Consider the following 8,248-nt stretch of genomic DNA (forward strand, 5'->3'; position numbering starts at 1 on the left):
GGTCCTACTCAGGCCGGTTTTCTGCTTCCCTAACTAATGCAGTCTCAGGTCCCTCGAGCAATTGGATTGGAGCAGAAGCTGTGTTCCACTCACCAGAAGTCTTAAGATCCTGTGGCTGGTGTTGTGGGTAGCTGGCGAGTGTCAGCGGACCCTGCGCCCTAGCTACCCGGCACTTTTCTCCGGTGTCTGTCTTTTGATTTAACCCCTAACTCTCAGACAAGAGATGGGTGATAGAGTTACTCTCTAAGAAGAGAGGGGACAGTTAGCATCATACAGAATGACCTCAGTCCTCAGTCCTTCACAAGAAGGCTTTGGCATCACCAAAGTCCTATACATGTCTTAAAAAAAAAATACAGACATGGGGTATTTCTGAAAGTTTTGCTTTTAAAGAAAAGTCTAAACTTGTTCCCATCCTAAGCCACGGGTGAGAAGCAAGTCTGTACCATTCATCCTTGCTTTTGAGCCAACGTGGGAAATTTTTTTAAAGACAATACACAGATAGAAAAGTATTAACCAGCAGTGAAAAAGTTGGACAGTCCATGGTGGTTTCATAGGCAGGAATTTTAATATCTTACAGTAAGATCCCAGTCTTTTAGCTCAGCGCATAGCTGAGAGACTGGCAAACCCAAAGCCACCGTACTTTAAGTCTAGCTTGCTGCATGCCACCAGGGTCCCAGGCTGTACCCCACAAAGGAGGCCTTGCTGTCTCACTGAAGTCTGAGTTTTCATTCATTTAGAAAACATATCCCCATGCTACCTACGGATCAGAAGAAAAGGCATAGTCAGGACAGAGGCAGGAGATATGACTTCTATTTAAAATACCTTTCAAAAGTTAAGTAATGCCTAATATGATGGGTCTCAGGGCCCATCAGACTGTCACTTAACATAACTGTGCAATAATGGTCTCTTGACACCAGGTTTGAAGTCAGATCTTGCCCTGAAGCTGAAGCTTGAGCAATGTGCCCTGTCCTTTCAGGTGTCATGTTCTCTGTTTAACAGCACAGCCCTAACTACTGTAGCAGGCTCAACTGTGCCCTGAGAGGCTGGCCAACAGGAGAGGGACTAGGTGTCAAAGAGCAGATGTTACTAAATAAAGAAAGCAAAAATAAATAAATAAATAAATAAATAAATAAATAAATAAATAAATGAAATTAAGGTACTGATTTTGTTCCCAGTGGCATAAATGGCTACCTCTGCTTTAGTTCTCTAGGATAATTATTGGTACTAAAATTGCTCAGAACAGTTCTATGACAAGGTGTGTTTTTTTTCTATGCAACAATGACCTCAGGTCTTTTATAACTTGTAAGTTCTTTTGTTTTTTTTAACTAATCACTAAGGTTGGCATATCATCTACAGCCGTACCACCCATTCTTCTCTGACCTCAGGGGGCTACCATAGAAAGTAGTGTGTTTCATTATGGCTTCTTCATACACATGTGTCATAAATCTGTGTTCCAGCCCATTCTCCATGATCCCAACCTTTCCCTGTGTCCCCTGCTGTCCTCTGACTAGTTCCATGACAGAGAGTAAAGGAGGGGAGGGTTACCTTTCTTCCACAGCTCCACCTAGTCTCACAAAAGTTCAAGGTAGATTTGCATCCCACACTGTGGATCCATTCTGTTGGTGCAAATGTCACTTCAGGCTCCCCCATAAGCCTGTAGTCCAGCTCTATCTCCCACAGTGTCCCTATATGAAAGATCAGCCAACTATAGCCAAGTGTTTCATGTCCCCAAGTAAAAAATAAAAGCATGGGGCTCCACATTCAAATATATGACAATAACATGAGAGCACTAAGCCAGACACAGACCCCTTCTAAGCACCAAGTTTTGTATGAGGCAGAGAATAGATTCTACTGCTGTGCAGTCAGTCATTCAGGAGTCATTCTTCCAAAGAAATGACTCACCAAAGAATTGGTTTGAGCCTTGTATTACAGCCCCCATGAAGCTTTTCAACCTCACTGAGCTGCTCTACCACATTTAGACAGGCATGAGGAGTGTTTGAATGTTACACCCAACCCAGAAAAGTATCTTGAATTTGTTACTTTGTTTCATGTAAATGGGTGTTTTGCCTGCATGCATATCTGTACCACATGCATGCCTGGTGCTGGCTGAGTCAGAAGGCAGATGTTAGGTCCCCTAGATCTAAAGTTTCAGATGGTTGCAAATCACCTGGTGGTTGTTGAGAATCAAGAACTGATCCTCTTCAAGAGAAACTAGTGTTCTTAGAGATATCTTTCCTTATATTTACCACAAAGAATTCCTAAGAGTGGACAAGGCCTACTTTGAAGGGTACTATCTATTTCTGATACTTAACGTGTTCTTATAAAGTAATAAATAGTATAAATATTAGAAGTCTTTAAAATGACTATCTGGATAATAAACATGAAAGCTAATCTAGATTGTCAAGTTCATTAGATTTGGAATCAAGAGGAAACAAGCTAGCCTATGAAGGCATTTCTAGGAAGGATAAACATGTAGGAAAGACCTTCTCACAGAATGGGCAGATAAAAGACAGATAAATGATAGATGATTAATAGAGAAATAAATGCAAGATAGATAAGAGGTAGATAAATATGTGTTAGATAATTAATAGATGATAGATGATTGATACATATATATGTATACACATATACACACACATTCATAAACATAACTTGGAAACATGATAGGTAGAAAGAAGATAGATGGGTAGATAGAGGATGATACATAGATGATATATATTTGATTGGTAGATGATATATGGGTAGATGTCAAACAGACAAACAGACTTAGGTTAGGTGACAGATGATTAGACAGATTTCTCTAAGTTGCTATGAATTGTTGGTCTTAAACCAGCTTAAATGAACCTTCTCTTTTCTCAGCAGACAGCATGGCACAGAGGCATGAGGCAAGGACAAAGTTGTCTGTGCTAGCCAGGGGCCATGTAGACAAGAGCATGACAGGAGGAAACTGGGAGCTGTGGGACCGTTCTGTGCCCTCACAATCACCCTCAGCATGCACTGTGACACAGAAACTCAAAGCTGGACCACTGGCATAGTGTTAAACAGACAGTCAGAACGGGAGAGTATGACAGATCAGCATCTCTGAGCGTAGACATGTAAGACACATGTCAAGGCCGATGTCTTCTCATGACACTACACCAGGACACTGCAGCAGAAATACAATTTCCATGTCTCTAACCTCTGGTAAGTTTACAACCTGGAAGTCTTTATGTAATACTCGATCCTTCTTTCTGGAAACTCTAAGAAACCTTTCACAGTTCTGTGGCATGTGGGTAAGTCTTTCAGGACTGATAGAAAAAGACAAAACTTAGCCAGGAGGCCAGGACAATGCTATCCATTTATGCTACTCATGTGCCCTATAGACATGAGTATGATGGGAGTGACCTGGAAGCTGTGAAACGGTTTTGCGTCCTCAGTCACCTTCAGCATGCATGGTGAGTCAGAGACGCAAGACTGGACCACTTGCATAGTGTTAAACACACACTCAGAATGAGAAAGTATGACAAATGTGTTTCAGGAACAAAACGACTAAAAATTAGCAGAGGAAGCCTGAAAAGCAAATATCTAAATGAGGTTTCCATCCAAGTGAATGATGAGCCTGAGGTCAAAAGTGGCTATCCACAGACGAAAGAAAAACAGATAAGGGGATGCATGTCTCTAGTAGTTCACTGTGTCCCTGTGTGCACAGAACTACATGGAGAGGAATCACTTGGTGCCAAGGAGGAAGCAATGAATCCTCAGGAAGATGCCTGGAGACAACACCGCAGCTTTCCACTTTCCTGCTTCAGTTTTACCTGCACTGATACTACAGGACCAAGCCTGTCTTGTTTTGTTCTGTTTTGTTTCCAATGCATTTTTGGGGATCCTTATAAACTGTCTGCTTCATTGTAGGAAAGGAATAAATATTTCCACTTTGAAGTTTTTCATTTCATTTATTGAAAGCACCGTAAGGAATGACTCTGGGGAAAATTGGTTGATTTCACGTAGGCTTCACATTGGTATCACAACCCTGTCACACAGATCACTGTGTGGATTCAACTGACTACAACTTTCAAATACTCAGGAATGAAAGAGCACTTTATCATTGTTACCTAAGCAACTTAAGTCATAAGACGACTTAGGATGCTCCATACACTGTCATAAGTCATCTGGAGCCATTTAAAGAAGGCAAGAACTTGTATGTAGCTAACACAGAGATACTGCATCATTTTATAGAAGGAACTTAGACAGATGCATATCTAATAACTGAGGGAAGGGTCCAACCATCCACTCTCCATGGATATCAGAAACAGCCATACCACTGTTCTGCAGAAGCCACAGCATTCGTCCACCAGGACAGAATTTACTATCAGCCCACCTAAGAGATAAAAATCCTAGATCACAGTTGGTGGAACTTGGAAAGGAAAAAAGAACAGAGGATATTTAATGATTACTATAGCTACAAGTCTTCAGAAGACAGGAAATATATTACTTCTTAATTGTCAAACTCATGAGACCCATGCTGGTAATCTTACCTCTACACCATTTCAAGACTTACTTTACATTAATCCATCTTTGAAAGCCTAGAATTTATTGAAATGTTTACCTTTCACATTTCTGATGACTTGTGTCTTTTATTTTCATTTTACTGCCTTATAGACTACAATTGCACGTCAACAGAAGCATTAAACCTTTGAGCTAAGAGTAGCTGCTGTGGGTTTGTGCTCTCTGTCAGCTATCTCACCTCTGACCTGGACGGCTGCAGTAGGGCAGCAGTGTGTATGCTATGCTTCCTAGCAAGCTGCATTTCCTCTCATCATTTTATACAAACTGGAAATATAAACCTTTACCTTGAGCTTTCTCACTTAACATCACAGCATTAGCAAATTACATATTTTAAGTGGTTTATAAGCAGTCAGGATTACATATGAATAAGGGCTAGAACTGTAACTTGGTGGAGAGCGTTGCTTAACATTCATGAGGCCTTGACTCAAATTCTCAGAACACTACATACACCCACAGAGATTATATACAAAAGTATCTGTGGCTGTGTTCTAATAAAATATATCTCAACACAAATTCAAATCTTATATTTTTCACATCCCATAAAGTACTTTTTCATTTTTCCAACTATATAAAATTATAGAATTAATTCTCCATTTATTTTTTTCTCCTAAAATAAAGATCAAATTATAATATTCAAGTCCCTGGATGCAATGTCTAATGACCCAGTCTGAACAGCGACAATAACACGTATCTATAAGTTAAGGTGTGCTATTCTGATATCTTTTCCAATCAACCAGAAAAAAAATACCTGTAGGTATTGATTGAGTGGTACTCACGAAAGTCAAGGCTCAAGGCTTTCTAGGCTGACACAGAAGCTCCTCTGAGATGTAAGGAGTACAATATAGTTAATTCCTGGTCCTCAAATTTCTTGGCCAATAAGAAGGTTACATTAGGTTTCAAAGTCTTTTTTATGAAAATGCCAGCACAAAACTATGGTCCTGGGTTCCACCTCTCCTCTCAGGCTGTCCCAACACTGCCAGTACACCAGCTCGGAGAGAACAGGGTAGAATAATGGAATGGTTCTGGAATGGATGGGATTGGAAGTCTACCTCGTCCCTTGGTGCATCAGAGGAAGTGCCCACCAGGCCAGGAAAGGATGAAGCAGTCAGGTTGGAAGTGGGTGGGAGTCTGGGAGGCCTTCTCTGAGGATCTTAGTGTTAGGGCTCTTTAAGATGAAGACCTCCAATGATCTTTAATGAAGAAGCTCTCTGAGACAATCTTACCTTGTTCTATTACATTACTTGGGGTGTATTTGAATGCATACACTTTATTCTGGGTAAACCAAGGGTTATATAGTTTTGGGGGAGGGTATGTGAGAATATCCCTAGAGGGAAATGTCATTAGCTGATGGCTAAGGTTATTATGATGTCTCAGTAGCATGGAGAGGCATTCCTGGTGCTGGGTACATGACTGCCTGCCTGTGACAACCTGGTTGAAGGTCTTTCGGTTTTTCCAAAGGCAGGCACAGAAACAGGGAGGAGCTACCCCTACTTCTGTGGCCTAATGTTCTGAGATTTCTGAAGTTTAAACTTGCTCTACTTTACCAGTTCCATGCCAATTCCCTGGGTGGCATGGTCCATGTGCCCTACACAATACTGTTGGGTTTCATGCAATGCACTGCTCTCCTCAGGAGGTAACTTTAGTTTTGAAGGGTGTGTATGTATGTTTCTGTGCCTTTGTGTAGTATATGTATGTGTATATATGTGTGTATCAGCTGTGAATGCATTTGTGTTTTGCATGTATAGTGTGTGTGATATATGTGTGTGGTGCATGCATGTGTACACATAGGGTAAGGGATGATTGCCCATTCATGTAAATGAAAACGATAACCTCTACCACTCTTTGCCGTATTCTGGTGTGACAGGTTCTCTCACTAAACCTCAGGCAAGACTGGCAGCCAGCAAGCTTCAGCAATGCCCGTGTCTCTATATTGCAGTGCTGGTGTGTGTGTGTGTGTGTGTGTGTGTGTGTGTGTGTGTGTGTGTGTGTGTNTGTGTGTGTGTGTGTGTGTGTGTGTGTGTGTGTGTACATTAGGGATCACAACTCAGATTTTATGCTTTCACAGAGAGTTCCCTGATCCACAGAGCCATCTCTCCAGTCCAAAACCCTCTCTTAATAAACACCAATTTTACTTCATTAAAAAAAAAAGAAGATAGAAAAAATGAAAAGAAAAAGGAATTTGGAGCCAACAGGCTACTACAGGACCTAGAAGCCCATTGTGCACTGGGTGTTGTCAAAACTATCACAGCATGGATTTGCATTCTGATCTGCAGCACTCATCATCAGATAAAAGAGAATTCCAAACCAGCTGTGAGCAGGTGCTGACTGCACACATCAGCTGCATGAGCAAGTGGTCCAGGTGGCATGATACACTGGTAAAAAACTGAAAGGAACAAGCCAACCCTATAGGTCCTTCTAAATAGCCTCCAGAAAATGGAGAAGTGGGATATAATGACTTCAGCAATAGGGGATTCTTTTCCTATCCAGGATGGAGGCTGACAGTTCTTCTTTAGTATCTGAGACTTTAAAGAGAGTCCATTGGTGCTCTTACACTCCCACCACCCTGTGATGGTTTCCATTTTCAGTTTGTGGTGCTTCACTGTCCGTAACTTTCCCCAATGTCTGTGTTTCAATAACTATAACTAAACTATACACTTCAAGAGTGCACAGAGAACTCCATCAGCCTTCTTCACCTTATAGAGCAAGCACCCACAGTGCAGCACCACTGTAGTCTTTCTGCTTGGGCGGTTTGGTGTGTTTTATTTCTAACAAGCACACTAAGCAGGTTTTCTTATAGCATTTCCACATATACTTACTGCTGATGACTCTTGTTCCCTCTTCTCTCCTGAATCCCCAGCCCCTCCCCCACTGTATCATTCTACCCCAGCACTCATCTATCCACTTTCACCTCACATGTGCTCTATCATGCCCAGGTCCTCCTTAGGGACCTCTTTTCCCCATCTCATGGGTTTTGCTCTAATTTCCTAGCCCTTACCCTCACTCATTCCCATATAAATACACATACACAACAGTTGGGAGCTAAGACCTGCATCTGGGAGAAGACATTCAATATTAATCCTCATGAAGGATTTTGTCACTGAATAATAGAGAAGAAATGAAGGACAAGGACAGCTGCCTCTCATATCTATGCTCCCCAGTTGTTATATCTTGGCCCAATTCACTTTCAGCCCATCAGAGAGTCATCTACAGACTAGAATAAACTTGATATATTTTCAAGTCAGTGATTAAAGTGACTGGTGGTGCATACCAAGTCAGAGTCCAAGACAGAAAAACTGAGAATCCTAGACCAATTTGTGTTACAGAGTGTGATGCTTTAAAAACATACCAATTTTATTGCTTACAGAGGAAACAAGCAAAGCAGTACTCACTAAAGTACATGCTAGCCCAGAGGTCATGGAAATCTGCAGTACCAAATACTTTGAATAATGTATATACAAGAGGCTATTCTAGAGCGCCATATTGGATCCGGGACTCCACCGAACTTAGGAACTTAGTCTGCACAGGTGAGAGTGTGCACCACAGAAGCTGACAGCTTCTGTGACCTGCCAAAGCAACACAGCATCTGGGAAAGGTCCTGTTTTAGGCCTTCTTCTTCGGCCAGGAGGAGGTCCAAACACCAGATATCTGTGCACCTTCCCTGTAAGAGGAGAGCTTGTCAGCAGAGAGTGCTCTAACCACTGAA

The 8,248-nt window shown here is 41.6% G+C and overlaps 1 long non-coding RNA gene across 2 annotated transcripts in view; it reads left to right on the forward strand.

The window, feature by feature from the left end:
* Positions 1–3,059: 3,059 nt before the first annotated feature.
* Positions 3,060–8,248, forward strand: part of LOC110292003 — a 58,285-nt gene continuing 53,096 nt past the window's right edge. For both annotated transcript variants that reach the window (XR_002377632.1, XR_002377633.1), the window contains exon 1: positions 3,060–3,183. This is a non-coding gene — a long non-coding RNA (uncharacterized LOC110292003). The remainder of the gene's footprint in view (positions 3,184–8,248) is intronic.

The sequence above is a fragment of the Mus caroli genome, chromosome 3, assembly GCF_900094665.2.
Source record: "Mus caroli chromosome 3, CAROLI_EIJ_v1.1, whole genome shotgun sequence".
Classification (NCBI taxonomy): domain Eukaryota; kingdom Metazoa; phylum Chordata; class Mammalia; order Rodentia; family Muridae; genus Mus; species Mus caroli.